The sequence below is a fragment of the Mytilus edulis genome, chromosome 4 (assembly GCF_963676685.1).
Source record: "Mytilus edulis chromosome 4, xbMytEdul2.2, whole genome shotgun sequence".
In the NCBI taxonomy this organism is placed as follows: Eukaryota; Metazoa; Mollusca; class Bivalvia; order Mytilida; family Mytilidae; genus Mytilus; species Mytilus edulis.
In genome coordinates, this window is record NC_092347.1 from 41,306,514 (window position 1) to 41,328,777 (window position 22,264).

Sequence of the window (22,264 nt, forward strand, 5' to 3'; positions counted from 1 at the left end):
AAACACATAATGAGCTTCCAAGAAGAAAGAAAAGAGTAAAAGCAACCAACATATCACAGGCTAGTTCTCTTGAAAATAATTCAGAGAAGACTTGATTTGGTGCTAATAAGTAAGTAAGTAAGTAAGTAAGTAAGTAAGTAATGACTTTATTTAAAGAGGGTGACTCAATTAGCTTTCGCTAATCTACCTTGAGGCCCTCACAAAGAACAAACAGTACAAATATTACAAAGCTTTCTAACATATTATGTAAATGCACTATTCATACTAACTATAAATTGTCTGTAGAACAAGAGAAAAATAAATTCATATATATATATACATAACATACAAATCATTAGAATATTTGAGTAAGTTGTTATAAATCATTTATAGTCAAGAAATCAACACATTTTTGTTTAAGTGTCCAGGTTTTCACAACATTTTATTTCATTTGGTAGTTTATTCCAAAGTATAAATGAGCTATATGCAAAAGATTTCTTCATTGAATTTGCGTTCGGTCGTACAACAGCTAAATTATTATTTGCAGATGACCTTAGATTTCTAGTATGTAGGGTAACAATTGGACAACAGAGTTCCTTTAAAATTCAGGTGCTTTATCGTTAAGAATTTTATGAACAAGAATAAGTTTATGATATGAAATTCTAGATTTGAAATTCAACCACTTTAGCTCTTTAAATAAATTTATACTAGGTGTTAGTATTGGTGCATCAAGTATAATCCTTGCAGCTCTTTTCTGCATTTTAAGAATTTTTTTATATCCATCCTCATAGCAATTTCCCCATATTGAGCAACAAAAATCAAATATGGGCAGAATATAAGCATTATAAAACAGCTTTCTACTACTTATATCCAAATATTTCTTAATTCTAGATAGCAGTGCGATACGAGAACTTAAGTTTTTACATACATAGTCAATTTGAAATTTCCAGTCCAAATTTTTGTCAATATATACACCCAAAAGTTTCTGTATTTCAACGGGTGTGATTGGGCTATCTTGTATACATATATTCATATCATTTCCTAGCAAAGTCCGTTTCTTATTTGTTCCAATTAACATAGAAGTAGTTTTTAAGGGATTTATAACCATCTATTGTTCAAACACCAATTATTTATGGTATTGGCATTGTAATTTAGTTTTCTTTCTATCTCTTCCTTATTTGTTCCATATGTATGAAGTGTTGTATCATCAGCATACATATCAATGGCTGTATGAGTGGCTTCTAGAGTCATGTCATTTATGAATAAGACAAACAAAAGGGGACCTAAAATGGACCCTTGGGGAACCCCATATTTGATACATTTAGATTCTGAGGCTGTATTACAAGAGCACAATTTTTGTTTTCTATTAGACAGGTACGACTCAAACCATTTTATTGAATGATTAGAGACTTTGTATAAATGTAATTTATGGCAGCTAATGGTGTGATTAACGAGATCAAATGCCTTTTTTAAATCTAGAAAGACTGTACCGACACCATTACCATTATCAATACATTTGAGCCAGGTGTCAATTAATTTGGTAAAGGCTGTCTGACATGAGTGGTTAAATCGAAATCCAGATTGTTCCTCATGTAATACTTTATATTTTGACAGATATAGATAAAAATGTTTTGCGACATGTTTTTCGAATATTTTTGATAATGTAGGAAGTATTGATATAGGTCTGTATTTTTCTGGCATATGTTTATCACCATTTTTAAATATTGGAGTTACTTTAGCTAATTTAAGATTTTCCGGGAAAACACCCTCTAGTATACTTAAGTTTATTAAATACGTTAGACTTGGGGCTAAAGCTTCCAATGACAATTTAATGAAAAACGGACCAACTTCATCAAGTCCAGTTGCTTTTGATGTTTCTAGTTTAGAAAGTAATTTCTTAGTTTCGTCTAGTTTAATAAACGGAATAGTAAATCTAACACCAACGGGTATTTTATCTTGAACATAATCATTTAATTTATTTGCTTGATATTGCGTGTTATTTGTAACATATTTATCACCTATCGTTGTAAAGTGAGTGTTGAAATGATTTACTATATCTTGCATATTATCATACTCTTTATTTTCAAAATTCATGGTAGATGGAATTTCATTTTGGGTTTTGGATTTTAAATCTTTGAGTAAAGCCCAAATTTCTTTATGTTTTTTGTTACTTTCTATTGCTTGCTTGAAATAGGACTGTTTAGATTTTTCTATTAATCTAGTACAATTGTTGCGCCAATAACGGAATTTTTTCCATTCCCTCTTGCTTTGATAATGGTTTCTTTTCTTTTGAGCGTCTTTTATCTCATCGGTAAGCCAATCTGGTTGGCGTATATGTTTAATAGCAAAGATCGGTAGATACGTCACTAATTAGTCATGAATATTCATTTATCAGTCACATGACCGCACCTCATGCAAACAACTCGGTAATAACAATGGCATCCATTCAAGATTGTATATAAATAAATTTAACTGATGAAGATAGTAATCGAGCAAAAATACATTTAAATGATTTGGAACTGTGGAAATATCCAACTAAAGAGATGAAATTAGTGCCGTGGTATTAAAACTTTGGAAAACGATCGGAACTTCTACAAAGGCGAATGACCTCGTTACGATACGCCTATTTCTTTTGTTGACATGTTTTACCTGAGCTTCAAATAGTCGATCCTTTAAATATCGGAAAGTGAACTATGTCACCAGGCTTTGATTGGAAGTTGACAGTCTATGACACACCTTTTTCATTGACACAGTGACAATTATGGAAATTATATGCAATTACACACACAATTCTTTGTTTACATTTACGCACATGCGGGGTGTTTATAAAACTTAAACTTCTCGATAGGTATAAAATAAAAGAAATATTCATTCATTTTAAATGAATTAAATAAACAATATAAAACTACGAACATAAAGAAAATAACTACTATTTTACCAGAAACAGGCTGTTAATGAGACAACTCTAGATCTCTAAAAAAAAAAGTAAACAATTATATGTCTTATATGTCAAAGTACGGACTTCAACATGGAGTCTTGGCTCACACTGAACAGCAAGTTATAAAGAGCGCTCAAATATTTTTGTTCTCTAGAGAAAGACAAAATATTCTTATTTATAAAAGATTTAAAGATGTAGCCGATGTTAAGGTATAGCTATGGAACCGTAACTCGTATCCTTGTGATATATTTTTGACAATTTACAGATCATATACAGTCTGTGGTCCGCAAATTGTCAAAATAAACCATAAGAGCTACGGTTGCCCAGCTAGCTAAATGGCACACCATATTGAATTCAGCGTCGATGGTGGTAAATGGTACGATATAAAAAAAAACAAAAAAACCTACACTTCCCCCCGTTCTGGCCAAAAAAAAATTCCTAACAATTCCGAATTCTTCAAATTTTCTACTATGGTCAAATATCTTAAAGAATCCCCGTCAAGAATTTCAGACAACATAGGACACTGATTTGTCACATATGACTCATTTTAGCATTAAACGTTAAAAGTGACAGTGTCTCCAATACAATGAACCTGTGAACAGTATATCTATCATATGTACGAGAAACAAATAAGTAACACAGCAACACACGACAGCTACTGAAACACAGGCTCCTGATTTGGGACAGGCACATACACACAAACGTGACTGACGGATGGACGGACAGACAGAGGTAAACCAGTTTACCCCCACTTTTTTAAAACGGGGGTATAAAAAATACAGAGTGAATATGAACGGGTACTTGTACATCCCAACAACAGCTAGTTCAAAGCCAATAACAACTAAAAACAATCATGCATCTAAGACAAAATTATCAATCATACACATCCAACATCTAACAAAGACATCATACTGAAACAGTCAGAGAAAAATATGACCTTGGGCTATGCAGTAGTCGACATCTTGTACATCCATGAAAGTGCATAACATGTATATAACAATATGTATTTAGTTTATCTAGAATTGGTTCATGCCAGGGCCTTTTATAACCGACTATACAGAATGGGATTTTCTCATTGTTAAAGGATGTACAGTTGCCTTTATTAATTACTTACATCCACTTCATTTAAACTCTGGTGGATAGTTGTCTTATTAACAATCATACCACATCTCTATACTTCTACGTACTCGATGTAAGATACTATTTTTTGTTTAATAATATAAACTTCCGTCAGTATTTATTTTGGTACTTTTAAAAGAAACACACATGGGCGTAATTGTTACTCAACTAGTATTCTTAGAAAAAAATCAGTGCTGAGTCTGTGTTCCTTATAATATTAAAGGAGTTTTGATTACAGTATGACCTATGGACCTAGGCTTATCCTCATTAGATAACCATGGCCATAAGTTTTCATTTTTATAATCTTAATAGAATTGATTATGGAAACGGGGATTGTGTAAAAAAGACAACAACCCGACGAAAGCCGATACTACTAAATGGTTCAATGAAACGAGAAAATCCTGCACCCAGAGGCGGGCTACAGTCGACCTCTTAACAAAAATGTGTACTAGTTCAGCGAAATGGACCTCTTAACAAAAATGTATACTAGTTCAACGAAATGGACTGCACACTTAACTCTGAAACATAAATGAATCAAAATTAAAAGTCATTACTATAGAATGGTTCAAATTTGATTTTTACGTAGGGGAACACATTTGTTGACAAAGCTAATCGGACCAGAACTTTTTGAAATGAGAGTTTTACTGGTTCAGTACCAGTTACTGTCAATGTTTCTTTATTCTTTTCGAATATATTTTTACTGGGACTATCTTTGGAAATATATTTTTTACGTCAAAAGGGGTACCAAAAGTTATGTCAAATACCACATTATCCTCAGACTTATTATGGTTACGATATCGCGGACCAGTTACCGTCACTTAAAATTATCGGACCACTTAATCATAGTGTATATAAATAATGAATGTCATTTATACCATTCGATTTTTAGAAAGGAAGTAGATTTGAGAGTTTGTGAAACTGTCAGCAGCCGTTCCTTGTTCATGTCGATTGTACACCCCTCTCACGTAACGTAAACACTTTTCTGAATTGCCTAATATTATTGCATAACACATTTGTATTTATAAATTTGTAATGAATTCACTGTGACATAAAACTTATTTCAATAAATTCAAAGAATTCATATGAATCGAAAATAAATACAGAAAAGACAACAAGTTGGAACAATGTAACTGAAATGTGACATTTTATTAATGTGGTAGAAAAAAACGCCTTTGATCTCCTTACGCTAACGATATATATCTTGAATCAATGTTACATGTGATAAAACACAATGTTTACTGACTTCCTATATATATATATATATACTTTTTTCTGTTGAACTATCCATAGTTTTGTTTTAAAATACAGTATTTATAACCTCATGCACGTTATTGTTTACAACGAAAAATATTTCCGCTAGCATGACATCCGGGCATTTTTATCAATGATGTCATTCTAAAAATAACTTTAAATATATTTATAGTACAGTCGATCTTTGCTATTCTTTTTACTTTGACAGGAGCGTGCCTGTTAATAACTGACAGAAATAGTTTATACCACATGTCAGTGGCAGATTGAATGTCACTTATTTGTTCAATTTGAGCAAAATTTGTCTTATTTAAATCCTCCAAAAGCTTGTTTTCATTAAAGTTTTTGAAACATCGATACCGAATTTGCTGATGCTGTAAGCTTGGAATATCTTTTTGGTTTATTTTTCTTGTAATACATACTGGATAGTGATCACTAAGGGCTATTTTTGGGACATTTGTTTCAACTATATTTTCAGGGTTGTTAGTATAAACATGATCAATGATAGTACTTGATGTTGATGTGATACGGGTAGGAGTTTCAATTAATTGTACAATAGATTGTGTTAGCAAAAGATTTTCCCATTTATTGTTCAAGCACCCCCCTGTAAAATCGATATTGATATCGCCCATTATTATCATTTCTAGTTCTAATTCATTTGCCTTCTCGATTTCCTTTTCAAATTCTTCAATCCACGATTGTGGCATATCAGGAGGTCTGTAGATAAAACATATTAATAGGGATTTGGAGTTTTTGAAATGAATCTGAAGCCATATACTTTCCAGTGAGCTTATTTCTAAATCAGTTCTTCTTTTGTATTTTAAAGAGCTAGAAACGTATGCAAGTACATCCTCTCTCTTTTTCTCACTTGTTTCACATCGATCTTTGCGTTCAAGTTCAAACCCTTTAATACTAATAAAACTGTTTTCTGTGTTACTTGTGAGAAATGTTTCACATATTCCCATAATATGTGTGTTATATTTTTTATTAATAAATAATTTCATCTCATCAAATTTAGATAGGATCCCTCTTATGTTTAAATGAGAAATTTTTAATCCATTTTTCTAAAGGCCAAAATATGTTTCTTCTAAACATTTTGTAGTTTTATTTTCGATATTTTGATATTTAGTTGCCTTTATTGATTCTTTTCTGTTATTATTTAAACATCTGTTTTTCTTTAAAGTAGTGTTCTGTAAGTGTAAAGTTTTTTCTGCACTTATGGAAGAAAAGTATTGAACATTTTCCATTCCTTTACATTTACATTCAATATTATCACACAAGGTACATATGTTATTTAAACATTCAAATTTGTTCATTGTTTGTAAAAGAAAAGTTTCGGCATAGCATGCATTGCCAGTGTCCTAATTTGATGAATACCATCAGTTTTTCATTTTATGTCCATATTTTGAGCAGATCCAACACTGTATTTTTGTCTCATGGCGGCAAAATCGAGAGTTGTGTCCCTCTTCGCCACAAAAAAATCAAACACCAACGTGAGACTGAGAGTTGTTGTGATTTAAAGATGTTGTGTCAGACTTTTCTTCGATGACTTTGACAAGTGTATCGTATAGTCTGAGAAGTGTTGCCGTTCCTCTGTCAGTGAGTTGAATTCCGTCACGCCAGATGTGTTCGCTGTTGAGATGACCATTTTGTCTAATAAAGCTTTGAACAGTTTGTAGACATTCCACATCATAACTTTCGGCTACTTTCCCAATTTTATGGTTAACGATTTTAACGTTTGCATCTCGTCGTGGTGGACATTCGGCTAAAATAATTCTAGCATTCTTAGTTGTTTTACGAATTATGTTGATCATATTAACAAATTCACTTTCAACGAGTTCAGGATCACGCTTGTTGCTAGCATCATTGCCTCCTACTTGTATGAAAAAAGTTTTAAAATCTTTTAAATCCATATTTTTTAGTTCGTGTCTAATGTGTGATGTATTAGCCCCACGAATTGTCTTTACGGCGTTGTTTTTCATGAGTCCTCGAGTCCGTATCCTTTGTAGGATCGAACTACCAATGATAAGGGTTTCTTTCGGGTCATCTCTAGCATGTCTAGGCTGCTCATGTCTCTCTTGTTTTGATTGATTTTTTTTTGGCATCGCAAGAGTTTTTGAAAAATTAGTAGAAACCGTATAAGTTTCAGTTTGAGTGTGGTTATCCACACTCAGTACACTTTCTTTAATTACTTTAATTGGCTGATTAGTATATTCAGGTTCCGTTTGTGTCCCCATGTGGTGTGTCATCCTGATGTTAATATTTGATACATTTATATCTCGCATTGTTTGTGTTTCCATGGTGTTAGTGGATTTAATGTTCTGTGAACTTAATGCAGATAAATTTGACACTTGATCTACTAGAGTGTTACATTGTTTAGTGAGGTCATTGATTCTTGTAATTAGACTTTGGATTTATTCACTGTTTTCATGGTGACATAATCCAGATGTTGACCGATTTGTTTGTGGTGTAGACATAAATTTGGGTTTTCTATGGAATGCCACAGCTGTCTTATGTGGAACTCTGATATTACTTTATGTTGTTTTGTCTTTACTTAATATGGTTTTGACATTACGTAATGATGTTTTAATATAACTCAATATGGAATAGTCATTACTTTATGATATTTCGATATTACACGATATGGTTTCGTATTGACTTGATATAGTTTTGTCATTACTCAATATGGTTTTATCATTATTCGATGTGGTTTCACCATTATTTAATATGGTTGTGTCATTAGTCAATGTGGTTTTAACATTACTTGATGTGTATATGCTTAATGTAATGTAGTTGTCTCATTACATGATGGGGTTTTGTTATTTAGTAATGATGATTTGTATATTCTTTATATGGTTTTAACATTACGTAATGATGTTTTAAAAGGAGAAGGTCCGGTAAGGGGCGATTTCGGCCTCAATTTTCAAGTTCATCTAACTAAAGATTTCATACACTTTTTAAACACTTAAGTGTCTATTTCAATTGATTCAATTAGTTTATGTGAAAGATTTTAACAGATTAAGTCATTATAAACGCTCCTATTCAAGCGTAAGTATGAAAAATCTATCAAATATGCCAAAAATTGTCACTTTTCAGATGGTTTGTGTGAAAAATGAAAGTGGTCGCATCCGTGTTCATCCTTAACCTTTATATATATTATGTATTATCATCAAATACAACTTACATTTCAATATTATGAATGAACACGAATGCGGCCACTTTCATTTAAGACGGAAACCGTCTAAAATTTAACTAAAATGCTCAAATTGTGAAGATTTCAGTAATTTAGCATGACTTAAGGATGATAGTACCCGAGCTATGTGCATTGTATTGTCAAAAACAGCCCATATTTATGTAGCAGAAGCATTCTACTTTTCAATAAATATCTTAACGATTACATTTTCACAATTTTCTAAAACTGCTATATTTTGGGGCCAAAATGGGGTCTTACTGAACCTACTCCTTTGACGATTTTACGCTACTTGATGTGTTTCTTTCATTATTTGATTTGGTCTTGTCATTCTTTGATGTGGTCCTGTCATTCTTTGATTTGGTTATCCCATTACTTGATGAGGTAAAACCACGTGACCAATTCGGATTTCCATGTTGTATGTGTCTTGAATGATCTAATTAGTGTTCAAATTAAAGTTGGGGTTACTGTTTGAATTAAACTTTGAGTTAGTTTTCGAATTCAAGTCATACTTAGAATTAAAGTTCTAGTTAGCATTGAGTTGGACTTTCCGTCCATTATGGGTATATAGTTATTCCGCATAACTCCTCCATCAGTTTGAATCCTAAGAAGTTTTTTCTTTACTGTCTGTTTGTACATATATTGAAGGTGTGATGCATGTGATCAGGGTTTAATTTTTATTTATATGTGCTCTTTTGGGAGAAAGTTGAACTTTTTCAAAAAAATTTCAATCATGTTTAATACTTTTGAAATGTCTTGTTTTGTTTTTAAAAAAAGTGTTGTGTCATCTGCGAGTTGACTGATTTTTAAAGAATGTGTTTTCCCATCTATTTTGATTTCAAATCCTTTAATATTATTGTCTTGTCTTATTCTACATGCTAATATCTCGACAGCAATAACAAAAATTAAAGCACTGCACGGACATCCTTGTATAATCCCTCGAAAAATGTTGAGGGGTTCAGATATCCACCCATTATTGATCACTGAGCTTTTAATGTCTGTATACAAAGTTTTTATCCATTTGAGCATAGAATCTTGAAAGCCAAATTTTTTTAATGCTGAGAACATGAAATCCCATTCTAAAGAGTCAAAAGCTTTTGAAAAGTCTAAAAATAATAATGCTCCTTCTATATTAAATTTTTCTGCATAATCAATTATATCCTGGATCTGTCTGATGTTAAAACCTATATATCTGTTTTTTACATACCCATTTTGATCTTCATGGATAATTTTTGGTAAGACATTTTTAATGCGCTGAGCTAATGAATATGCTATTAATTTTGTATCTACATTTAATAAAGTTATGGGTCTATAGTTATCTAAACTCAGTGGATAATTTTTTTTATGGATAAGAGAGATAACTCCTAATTTCTGAGAAGTTGTTAACTCCCCTTTTTTATATGAAAAATTAAATGTGGATACAATGAATTCTTTTAATTCTTCCCAAAATGTTCTATAAAATTCTACGCTCAAACCATCAATTCCAGGTGATTTGTTCGATTTCATCTTAAATAGTGAATCTGTACATTCATCTATAGTTAATTTTCCTTCCATAATATCACTCTCTTGTGTTGTTAATTTATGATCAATATTTGTATCATTAATATAATCATTTATAAATTTTATATCTGGATTTGTACTTTTATAAATATCTTTATAGAATTCTTTCTCTAATTGTAAAATTTTGGATGAGTCAGTTTGTATCACTCCTTCTTTATCTCTGAGTGCAGTTATAGTTTTTCTTGTTTGTCTAGCTTTTTCCAAACCTAAAAAGAATTTCGTATTTTTTTCTCCTTCTTCTACCCATTGAATTCGTGACCTGATTTGAGCTCCTTTTGTTTTTATTTCATATATTTTCTTCAATTTACTTTCATTATTAATTAATTCTTCTTGAAAATGTTTTATTACCTCATCTTTACAATGTTTGTTAATTTGTTCATTTAATTTTTTGATTTAGTTTTCCAATACATGTATTTCACTTATGTTCTGTTTTGCTTTTCTTTTACAGTATTCAATGGTGTATTCTTTGACCTCAATTTTGAATAAGTCCCAATGGTGTCCAACTCGAAACTCAATGCTAACTAGAACTTTAATTCTAAGCATGACTTGAATTCGAAAACTAACTCAAAGTTTAATTCAAACAGTAACCCGAACTTTATTTTGAACACTAATTAGATGGATTCACGCATTCAAGGCACATACAACATAGAAATCTATCTAAAAATAGAACAGGTTTTTCCGAATTGGTCACGTGGTTTTACCTCATCAAGTAATGGGGTTACCACATCAAAGAATGACATGACCACATCAAAGAACGACAAGACCACATCAAAGAACGACAAGACCACATCAAATGATGAAACAAACACATCAAGTAGTGTAAAATCGTCAAATTTTGAAACATCATTACGTAATGTTAAAACACGAAACAACAAAACCACATCATGTAATGAAACAACTACATTACGTTAAGTTACATACACATCAAGTAATGTTGAAACCACATTGACTAATGACACAACCATATTAAATAATGTCGAAACCACATCGAATAATGATAAAACCATATTGAGTAATGACAAAACTATATCAAGTCAATACGAAACCATATCGTGTAATATCGAAATATCATAAAGTAATGACTATTCCATATTGAGTTATATTAAAACATCATTACGTAATGTCAAAACCATATTAAGAAAAGACAAAATATCATTAAGTAATAATAAAACAACATAAAGTAATATCAGAGTTCCACATAAGACAGCTGTGGCGTTCCATAAACACGCCTCTGTGTCCTATAAGTACAGTGCATAGTCGCATTTGTCATCCATTCATAAGATTATTCAGATCGAGTTATTTTGGGTGAAAAACGAGAAAAAAGGCATCCGGATATTGTCCCGTCTTTGGACGAAATTTTAAGTCAGATTAGACTTCCGGTTTGCGTTTTTCTGTATACTTTGAACATACATATACTACGAATAAAAAGTAAAATCACAAAAATACTGAACTTAGAGGAAAATCAATTCGGAAAGTCCATAATCACATGGCAAAATCAAATAACAAAACGCATCAAAAACGAAGGGAAAAGAACTGTCATATTTCTGACTTGGTACAGGCATTTTCAAATGTAGAAAGTGTATTTTCAGAATTTTATCTGCTATCATTTTCAAGTTAACTTTCCACAGCGGTCACAGAGTTTATTAAATAGAGAGGGTCTGTATACTATATCAATGACCACCATGGATCGATTAGTAAACTTAGAATTGAAAGTAAATACACTTTATTTATTTAAGAATTGAATGCTCTTTTTTGTAAATTTATCGGGGTGTAAAAGCGTTGACCGAAGTACATTTAGTATGAAGCGCGGAAGCGCTTCATACTTAAAATGTGCACACGGTCAACGCTTTTACAACCCTATAAAGTTACAAAAAAAAGCATTCAATACTTATAATTACATTTTTACCTATAGGATCATGAAAACACGCCTTTTATCAAGTTTTTATTTCATTTACCTGTGCATTTATTGTGGGACCTCGTATCATCATGAATGAGAAGTTTTATTGAGTGATACAACTGTGCAGTTAGCCAATCAAAATAACGTATTGTAATGAAACATACATCTAATGTAATTATATAGTAATGAATGTTCGCGTTTTTCTGTATACTTTGAACATACATATACTACGAATAAAGTGTATTTTCAGAATTTTATCTGCTATCATTTTCAAGTTAACTATCCACGGCGGTCACAGAGTTCATTAAATAGAGAGGGTCTGTATACTATATCAATGACCACCATGGATCGATTAGTAAACTTAGAATTGAAAGTAAATACACTTTATTTACATAGTAATGAATGTTCATAATATACAGATAAGCGCTAAAATTATTCATGTGAACTTTTGATACCTTTTCTGAAATTCTCCAGTCATTAAATCTTTTACAAAATTCATTGTTTACAAAAAAAAAGAAGATGGGGTATGATTGCCATGTTGAGACAACTCTCCACAAGAGTCCAAAATGACACAGAAATTAACAACTTTAGGTAACCGTACGGCCTTCAACAAAGAGCAAAACCCATACCGCATACTCAGCTTCAAAAGGCTCCGAAATGACAATGTAAAACAATGCAAACGAGAAAACTAGCGGCCTTATTTATGTACAAAAAATGAACGAAAAACAAATATTTAATACATAAACAAACGACAACCACTGAATTACAGGCTCCTTACTTAAATGTTCATAACATACTAAATGTATGTTCATATTGAAATTGATAGAAAACCAAAAATTAGGAACTTTGGAAATAAAGGTGGAGGGATAAAAAAAACATTTTCCTGTCCCCAATAACCATATAACCTATGACTTATGATACTTTTGCTTAAATTCTCCAGTCATTCAGTATTTTACAAACTTCTTCCAACAACACTTTACATACTTTAAACTACGCTCTAAATGCCCGCGATTTCGCGGGTGTGATCTAGTAATGTTTAAGTTGACAAAAGGCTATACATGTATTAAGGTACATTAAAAGATGCTTTAATTTATACATAGATATTTAGCGCTTTATTCCTACACCGGATTCTGTTTTCAATTTTGAAAAATAAATACTATTAGGTGTCGTGATTGAGAGATATGTTTTCTGTGAATTGAAATCCTGATTGGCCTAATAAGTTAGCATTATAATTACCAGCAATTGTACTAATTTCCAATCACTTTTATAGTAAAGAAATGTTGTACAACATTTTATATCATGTTAATCATTTTGAACGTAATCAACTGCATGTTTCGCCCCCGAGATACACAATGTTGTAATAGTGCGATGATTCACATGTCAATCTAATACAGTACACTAAAGTTATATGTACCTGTATACTTCGAGGGTTCCAACATGTGTGCATTATACGTAAAGCTAAATAAGTACGAATTATATTAAGAAGGAAGGGAACACTGGAAATGCACATTGTATTTCTTAGAATTAAAATAATTGAAAAAGCCGAAATCGTTATTCATATAAATGTGATTATACATATATGCTATGATTTATTCCTGATATATATGACCTTATGGTTTCTCCATTTGAGAAGAATCGATTACTATTTTGAACAATGTTCATTTTAGAACTCTGGTGGGTAGCTGCTACAAATACTTTGTTTACATATAAGTCATGAATATTGCAGTTTATCTTGTAGGCAATTCCGATTTACATAGTATTCCCTTTTTACTGTTATAATACTGAATTATGATTTGATAACCGAAGAGAACATGACAATATAGTACGAAGTAGTTATATTTAACGGCGCATCTTGTTACTATTCCATCTTTACTTGTTTATAAAAGTGATTGTTTATATTTTCTTGTTGATTTATGAGTAAAGATAATATACGTGTACATGTACAATGAAGGTATCATTATATAACTATTATCAAATAGCTTCACATGCATAGTATTCAACCCACCATTTGTTTCTTAAAAAATATTCTGTACCAAGCCAGGAAAATGGCAATTTTGTTAATATTGTTATATTATAGTTCGTTTCTGTGTGTGTTACATAGTAGTGTTGTGTTTCTGTTGTGTCGTAGTTCTCCTCTTATATTTGATGTGTTTCCCTCAGTTTTAGTTTGTAACAGGGATTTGTTTTTTTTTTTCTCAATCAATTTTTGAATTTCGAACAGCGGTATACTTCTGTTGCCTTTATATTGTATATAGAATATCGTAGATTCATTTATCCCGCAATCAACCAACTATTGTACAAAAAAAACCAGGTGCACAAATATTGTTTTCGCTTTATTTGCATTTTTGCAAATAAAGTATCTTGTTACTCCGCTTCCATATTGAACAAACGACAATGTGAATATTTTATTTTTGTAAAGATCATTGTGGGGTACCCGTCGCGGTCAGCTTTTAAACTTTGCCGATTTCTTTGAAAACTCAAAGACAAATATATGACCTTAATACAAAATGAAACCATATTAATTTGTAAATTGTCGGAAACATTAAATGAATTAATACTAGTTACGAAACTGGCGAAATGATCGACAAACCTCTCATTTCGTTCTGTTTCTAAATGTCTTACAAATAAATTTTAGTTTCAAATGTACATGATGTTGAATTTGAAGACGCAGTCAACATGTTGACCACGTGATGTCATGTTCCTCTATCTCATTTTATTGACATGTTCTAAATAAATTGAATTCCTTTCTCTATGTTACAACTATTCACATGTTACAAGGATTGAACTTCCCATAAGGCATTGTTTTTCATTGGTTTACATTTTTATGATGTACATGATTATATTTATAATTTTTATATGACGCCAACGTGAATTGGTATCTCTATCTACATATATATAAGGACTTATTTCTACTACACATTATTACTAAAATAAGTGACCTGGAAAAGTCCACAAAAACAGGTAATATTTTAGCTACAATTATATTGTTTGTGATACATGTTTTGTGTTATTTTGAGTTCAAACGATGTGTACGAATTTTCCAAGGTTGTTTTAACCGCGGAAACAAATTTTTGATTGATTGGTTATTTTTCATGTCAAATTATAATCAGTGCGGGTCTAAAACGTCAAAATGCATAAAGCTAAATCAAGGTATAATGCCAATATAATACTTTGAAATTGTTCGAAAGTCACGTGTTTAAAAGGTACACATTGACGGGTATAATTTCTAAATGCAAAAAAAAAAACAATTGCCTTGTATATTTACTTAAAAATATGCATCTTTAACACAATTAAATGACTTATCAACTACAGGACTTTGTACATAATTAAAAAATCGTCCACTGTGACGACGAGTTCAGCCTTTAGTTTAGTGGTTGTCCTTCAAGTTGTTTCATGTCTGTCTTACATTTGTAGTTGTTTTTCGTAATCTGTTAGTCAAGTCCTTGAATTATTTCCCATCCGGGCATTTGATAGCCGACCACGGTATGGATTTTCACATTATTGAAGACCTTCGGTTTCCTATACTGTTATAGCTTACATCCACTTCATTTGAACTTTGGTGGATAGTTGTCTCATTTGCAATCATATCAATTCTCGAATAGCAACTAATATTTAAGATGTATGACAAAATTTCGACAACTTCGAAACATATTAATTTTTCTTTCAATTGATAGTTTAAGTTTTTTTTTCTTTTCTCCTACATTACAGAACGCACGCATTGGGTGTATTATAGAATTTTCTCGTCTTGGATATACATAAAATATTTGCTACTGGGCTTTATCCAAACAACATTCAAATACTTATACGTGTATATGGCAACTTTTTTATTTCAACGGTACAGTCTATTTTCTTTTAATTTATTTCTAGTTTGAATTACATCGTAAATATTACAACACTTGAATTTCTTACACATGTGGTCTAAGAAAATAAGTATATAATCGCTTCAAAGTATTTAAAAATATATACATGCGTTAAAAAAAAAACATGCGAGAATGCAGCTAGTGGTCCGAAAAATGGTAATTTCAAAGATTTCGAATACTAGCACGTCGGCATTTTTCTTCAAATCATTCTACTGTATATTGTGTTAATCGACAAACTATTTTATTAAAAAGTTTCCAACATTTTTTCTTACAGAATGATTTATTTATTGGGACTTTTATTTGTCATACTGGTTCCAAGTACGGCTAACAGAAGTTGGAATAGGAATACAGCTACTTCAATATATCGTGATGAAGCTGCATATCATGCATATTTGAAAAACGGTAATTACATTTTTTCATATGCTAGAATTTTAATAGATAAATGTGAAATTTAGTATAAAGTACTCGTACGTATAGATATAAAAAAAGGAGATCCGAGGTACGACTAAAAGGTAGAAATCCAACAACAATAGAAATAGAATAGAATAGAAAATGTTATTGGTAACCAATAAAACGGCAAATACTACAGGTTGCATTTCTGTAAATATTGACAATGCAATTTCCCTTAGGAACTCCAGGTACGGCTAAAACTGTACCACTTTTACTATGAAGTTTTGAAAAAAAATCTTATCCTAGAATTGTAAGTTCATACATGTATGCACCACAATTTTTTTCAAAGGTCAAAATATAGGGCTGTGCGGCATATTTTCAACGTTTATATGCCCTGAACTTCTCAGAGTTTAAACTAACAATAATTTTCTTAACTACCCCTACCTCGAATGAAAGGTTACCATAGATTTCAATGTAAACAATATGCACGTTTATATTTACTGGTAGCATTCCCAAGTTATGTAAACAAAAAAATAATTTTCTATGAATATTCAAGAACTCCCCAAAAGAGGCGTGTTTTGAGAAACAGCAGTTTTTACAAAGTGCAACCTACAATGATGCTTATAGAGATATAGCAATGGGAAAGCAACTCATGAAACATAACGGACAGACATTGAAAGGACGAATCGGCGAACCGAAAAATTGCAAAAAACTTGGAATTTAATAAAAAAAATATAACATGAAAGAAGTTAATATTACATTAATATATTTAAGCGACAAGGTTGAAATTTGAAATAGATGTGTATTTATCTAATATCAACGCTTCACACATATCAACAAACTTTTTTGTCCATCTGAGACATTAATTTTGTTTGTCCAAAGTCAAGAATTTAGTAATGGTCGTTTTTTGTTGTATGTCAAATTAGTATATGTTTTTCGTTTAATTATGTACATAAATCAAGTCACTGATTTCTCGTTTGAATTGTTTAACATTTCTCATTTCGTGACTTTTTATATCTCAATGGGTTTTGCTAAATGAGTAAGGCCGTACGGTGAACTAGTATACATGCAGTTATTAACTTCTACGTCATTTGGTTGAGAGTTGCCACATTGGTAGTCATACCATATCTTATTTTATTGCAAACGCTATAATAACCGTTTAGTGAAAAAAAGGTCAAACCAATACTCAGTCTGCATAAAAAGCACCGGGAGGACACAATGAGAAAAACTTGATATGTATTGAAATCGCTTTTAAATTAAATTAGTTTGTTTCTTTCATTACCTTATTCTCATATGATGTATAATTTCTAAAAGGATGATATTAATATATTACCCTTTTCCACTTTCAGTGTGTCCCAAATTGTGTTTCGATAAAATACAACAAAGTATCAATGAAATACAACAAGTAACTTCCAAAAGCCAGGATTTATTAGATCAAAACCAGGTGCTGCAAAGAGAATCAGACAGGCGTATTAAAAATATCAAAGAAGATTGCGATTCAAAACTTTTATCACGGATATCTACATCAATTAAAGAGCAAAACAGTTTGTGGCTGAAGTGTATTGCTGTGAAACCTGGTAGACCGTGTGATGTAACACAGGGTTGCTCAACATCTAAACAAGGACTATGCTTTCCAATAAACGTGTAAACAGACGAAAGATTAAATATTTATAATTCCTGGACTACCAAAAAAATGCTTGATGTGAGCCAAGGCTCTGTGTCGAAGGCTGTGTTTGACCTATAATTGTTAACGTTTTATAAATTGTGACTTGAATGGAGAGCTGCTTCAGATGCACTCATGCAACATCATCTTATTGTATCAACGATATTGGTGCGACACGTTTATTATCATTGATATTGTCATATATAATTAAAAATTTACAGTTAACAAAACATTGAATCAGTTCTTGTCCTCATAATTACTAAGTACATACACTTACCTGTTAGAGTCTACAAAAAACATGCAACACTACACCGGGAATTTCTTTTCTTCTGGACTGTATATTTATTTTGTTTTGTCTTAATATTGAAAGTCAAATCATTAACTATATCTGGCTATTGGAAACATAGAATGCATTTTGTTTCATGAAATTAAAACATCTTTAATTTTTAAACTCTTCATGAACTCATCAGTTCTATAATATCATTTTTTTAAATCATTGTAAAACCATAGCAGCAAATTCGCTATTTAGTCGAATAAATCCTTACGTCTTGGAAGAACGAAATTTATTAGGGGTTTATTTCAGCCAGAGAAAAATAGCAATTGTGCGTTTAAATTTCAACTGACTTATCGCCCTTTCTACATCAAATACAACTTTCACAACATGGTGTTATCAAACAGGAAAATCAAGAACTATCAAGCTTATTTATTTCACAAAACAATCATTCAATTTGCTTTAACATGGCTTTCGGCAGAAAGTTTAAGCAACACACGTTTGTCATTAAAAAAACCACCAGACCAGATGCATAACCTACATGTTACATGTTGCACATGCCAATGGATCAAAAGAGAGGACACAACACCTGTATACTACACTTTATACTGCACTCGTTCTATTTGAGCAGTCAAAATGCGTTGACTGTATATTTCTATTTATCATATGTTTAGTACAAAATACAGCAATTTTGTATATCTAATAAAGGTTCTTTTTTCCAGTCTGTATCACCTAGCCTGTATCGCATGCATGGCTAAACCCGTATCGCATACCCCGTATCGCATAGCAAAACCTGTATCGCATACCTGGCATGACGTCACAATTCGAATGACGTCCCTGGCATAGGAAAAAATGAGTTTTCACAAAAAAATGTGTCCTATCATTTCAACTAAAATCGGTATTTTTTCCAAAAATTAATACCCATGGTCTTTAACATATATTGAGAATGTAATAAGATTATAGGGGGCATTACGATGTGGATATTAAGCAAATAAGGATGTCTATAAAAAAAAACCAAGTCAGCTGGAAAAATACAGGAAAATCATAATAGAATTGAGAATGGTAATGGGGAATGTGTCAAAGAGACAACAACCCAACCATAGAGCAGACAACAGCTGATGTCCACCAGTGCTAGCTTATAATTTCAGACGATTTAAAAAAAATGGATATCCCATAAATCTGATTCTATTAAAATATATGATAAACAGAATAATACATGGCAAAATCCGTATCACATGCTGTATCACCACGTGCACTCGACCAATATCAGCCCTTTGGTTTCTCGTTGTGATACAGCATGCGATACGGATTTTGCCATGGATTATTCTATATGTCGTATACAGTCACTGACCCGATATCGCTTTTCCTCATGAATATTTAAATAGAAATTGCCGAAATAATATTGAATTATTCATACGATCTCTTCAACCTGGTCTTGTTTCAAATGCATACAACGATGCGTGGAACGACTCAACATTGTTTCTTTTGCAATTATTGGAAAAACATATTTAATTTGTTAATATTTTTTTTGCAACCTATAAATCATTATGTTTTATGCTTATGATTGATATTTAAGTCTATACTCAAACGATTTCGGTCACCATCGGGTGTTGGTTTCAACAAGTAAATGTAAATTTCATTGTGTTGTATATTTTCTCCGCGAGCATGATGTTAGACCTTTTTAAAGGATATTCCCCCAATATTTAAATCAAATAAATAACCTTAACGCATTAAACAACAATTGAATTTTTTTTTAGATTGCAGTATAAAGACAATAATAGTGCATTGACTTGACATATCAACGATATAAGGATGAGGCCCGAAACGGGGAAATAGCTCGGCACAGCCTCGAATTTCCCCGTTTCTAAGCCTCATCCTTATATCGTTGATATGTCAAGTCAATGCACTATTAGTGTCTATATGTATGATGTTTAGTATGTAAATTTTGCATTGTGTATATATTTGTATTGTATTGTTTTTATGCGTTCTAACCCTTGAGGTATAAATGTGCATTTCCTTTATATTTAAAAAAAATGGAAATATTTTTATCAAAATTTTCACAGATTTATCATTCCCTAGCCACTAAAGTGTAAGTACAGAAACATCCCGAAGTACAAAACCATAACATATTGATTTTATTGCATACTCCTGACATGATCATGTTGGATTCTTTGTTAAACCGTCTGCATATCCAAAGGTGTCCGATAGGGTTACGAAACTCATACTACTGAAATACAGTATACCATCTTACTATTGTGTATTTAGTTAAATATAAAAAAGAAGATGTGGTATGATTGCCAATGAGACAACTGTCCACAAGAGACCAAAAATAACACAAACATTAACAACTATAGGTCACCGTACGACCTTCAACAATGAGCAAAGCCCATACCGCATATATAGTCAGCTATAAAAGGCCTGATATGACAATGTTAAACAATTCAAACGAGAAAACAAACGACCTTATTTAAATAAAAAAAGTGAACGAAAAACAAATATGTAACACAAAAACCAACGACAACCACTGAATTACAGGCTACTGACTTGGGACAGGCACATACATAAATAATGTGTCGGGGTTAAACATGTTCATTTTTTTTTTTTTTTTGCATTCTTGTGCATGTTTGTATTTTACTTGTTACTGTTTCTCCGATACGAATGTAATTATGGCAATGCAGATATTACATAATGGAGGTAAGTTAGAGGTAAACAGAAATAAGAAGACGTGGTATGACTGCCATTGAGACAATTCTCCATCCAAGTCATTTGGTAAACAAAATAAAACATAAAAATTATTATACTAGGTTAAAGTACCGCCTTCAACACTTAGCATTGTCAAACCACCAAAATTATACAAAAATAAGTGGGATATTATTGCCGACGAGACAACTCTCCACAAGAGACCAAATTACACAGAAATTAACAACTAAGGGTCACCGTACGGCCTTCAACCATGAGTAAAGCCCATACCGCATATTCAGCAATGAACGCTGGCATTTTGTCTCGGTATGTGTTGACTCGAAGTCGTATTTCTTCTTCTTTCACCGTTTCATTTTCATCCTGCAAAGGTCTGATTTCTTCTCTAGTTCTGTCTGTTCTTTTAAACCCTACAAAGGTTGTGTTAGATTGTGAATTTTCTATAAAAATGAGTTTTGCCTAGCTTAAGGGAAAAACTTCAAAACCTTTTTATCTGCTAAAATAAAAAAAAGTAAACATGAAATTGGTGATCAGAATATTTTTTCGAAAAAAAAATGTACCCCCCCCCCCCTTTAAACCCCCTTGTTGTTCCCCCTTGTTGTTCTCCAACATTAATGATAAAAACGCGTATATGGAGCAGTAAAAGTTGGTAGCGTTAATGACAGTACACCTCTACAACACTTTTTTTTATATCCCACAAGCTTTACTAGTTTCGTAATTTCATCGGACGACTCGATTTTTATTTCTAATTGCTATCAAAGCTCCTGCTTAATATTTTATATTGCGGCTTATCTGTACAGTATGCTATTGTGAATCAATTTCTTGTATTTTTTATGTTTGTGTTTCCATCATACTCTTTAAGTTCGTATTTGAACAAATTAATGTAAGTTTAATTTCTTAACTTTTCGTTGTCAGTTTGCCACGGTGTTGGTTCGCTGTACTATTATGTTGTTCATAAAATATGCTTCATTTGCTTGAACTAAATCTTTGGTCGCTATCTAAGTAAACCGTAAACAACTTCTCCTGTCAATGGTTCTGAAGAACAGTCATGCACTAAGGCATGTTCCCAACGTTTGGTATTCGCATGTTGATATTAATATATATTTTGTAGAAGGAAATCCAGCAGAGAAGTGGTCTAAATTTATTAAACACAACCTATACTAAGCGCAGTATGTATATATCTGTAAGTGTGAAATGAGCAAACCAACTTCATGTCTATTTCTATAGACAAATTCCCCCCAGACGGAACCATGAAAACGAAAAACGTTTCGATCTGTTTGCCAAAATGTTTTAATAAAACGGTTTTCATGAAATTGATAAATGTTATAATTTTGTAGATTTTACATCATTGCATTTCAGGTAGGCTTCCAACTTGAGAAGTACAAATGTATGCTTTTTTATTCATCTCATCTAAATGCAAAAGCCATGCAAATGCAACGTTATATTCAAATA

General features: G+C 31.8%; 1 long non-coding RNA gene across 1 annotated transcript; it reads left to right on the forward strand.

Moving 5' to 3' along the window:
* Nucleotides 1-14,736: 14,736 nt before the first annotated feature.
* LOC139521878 (uncharacterized) lies at nt 14,737-18,085 on the forward strand. The gene is made up of 3 exons (XR_011664081.1): nt 14,737-14,892; nt 16,066-16,193; nt 17,531-18,085. It is a non-coding gene; the product is annotated as an uncharacterized lncRNA (long non-coding RNA).
* The last annotated feature ends 4,179 nt before the right edge of the window (nt 18,086-22,264 follow it).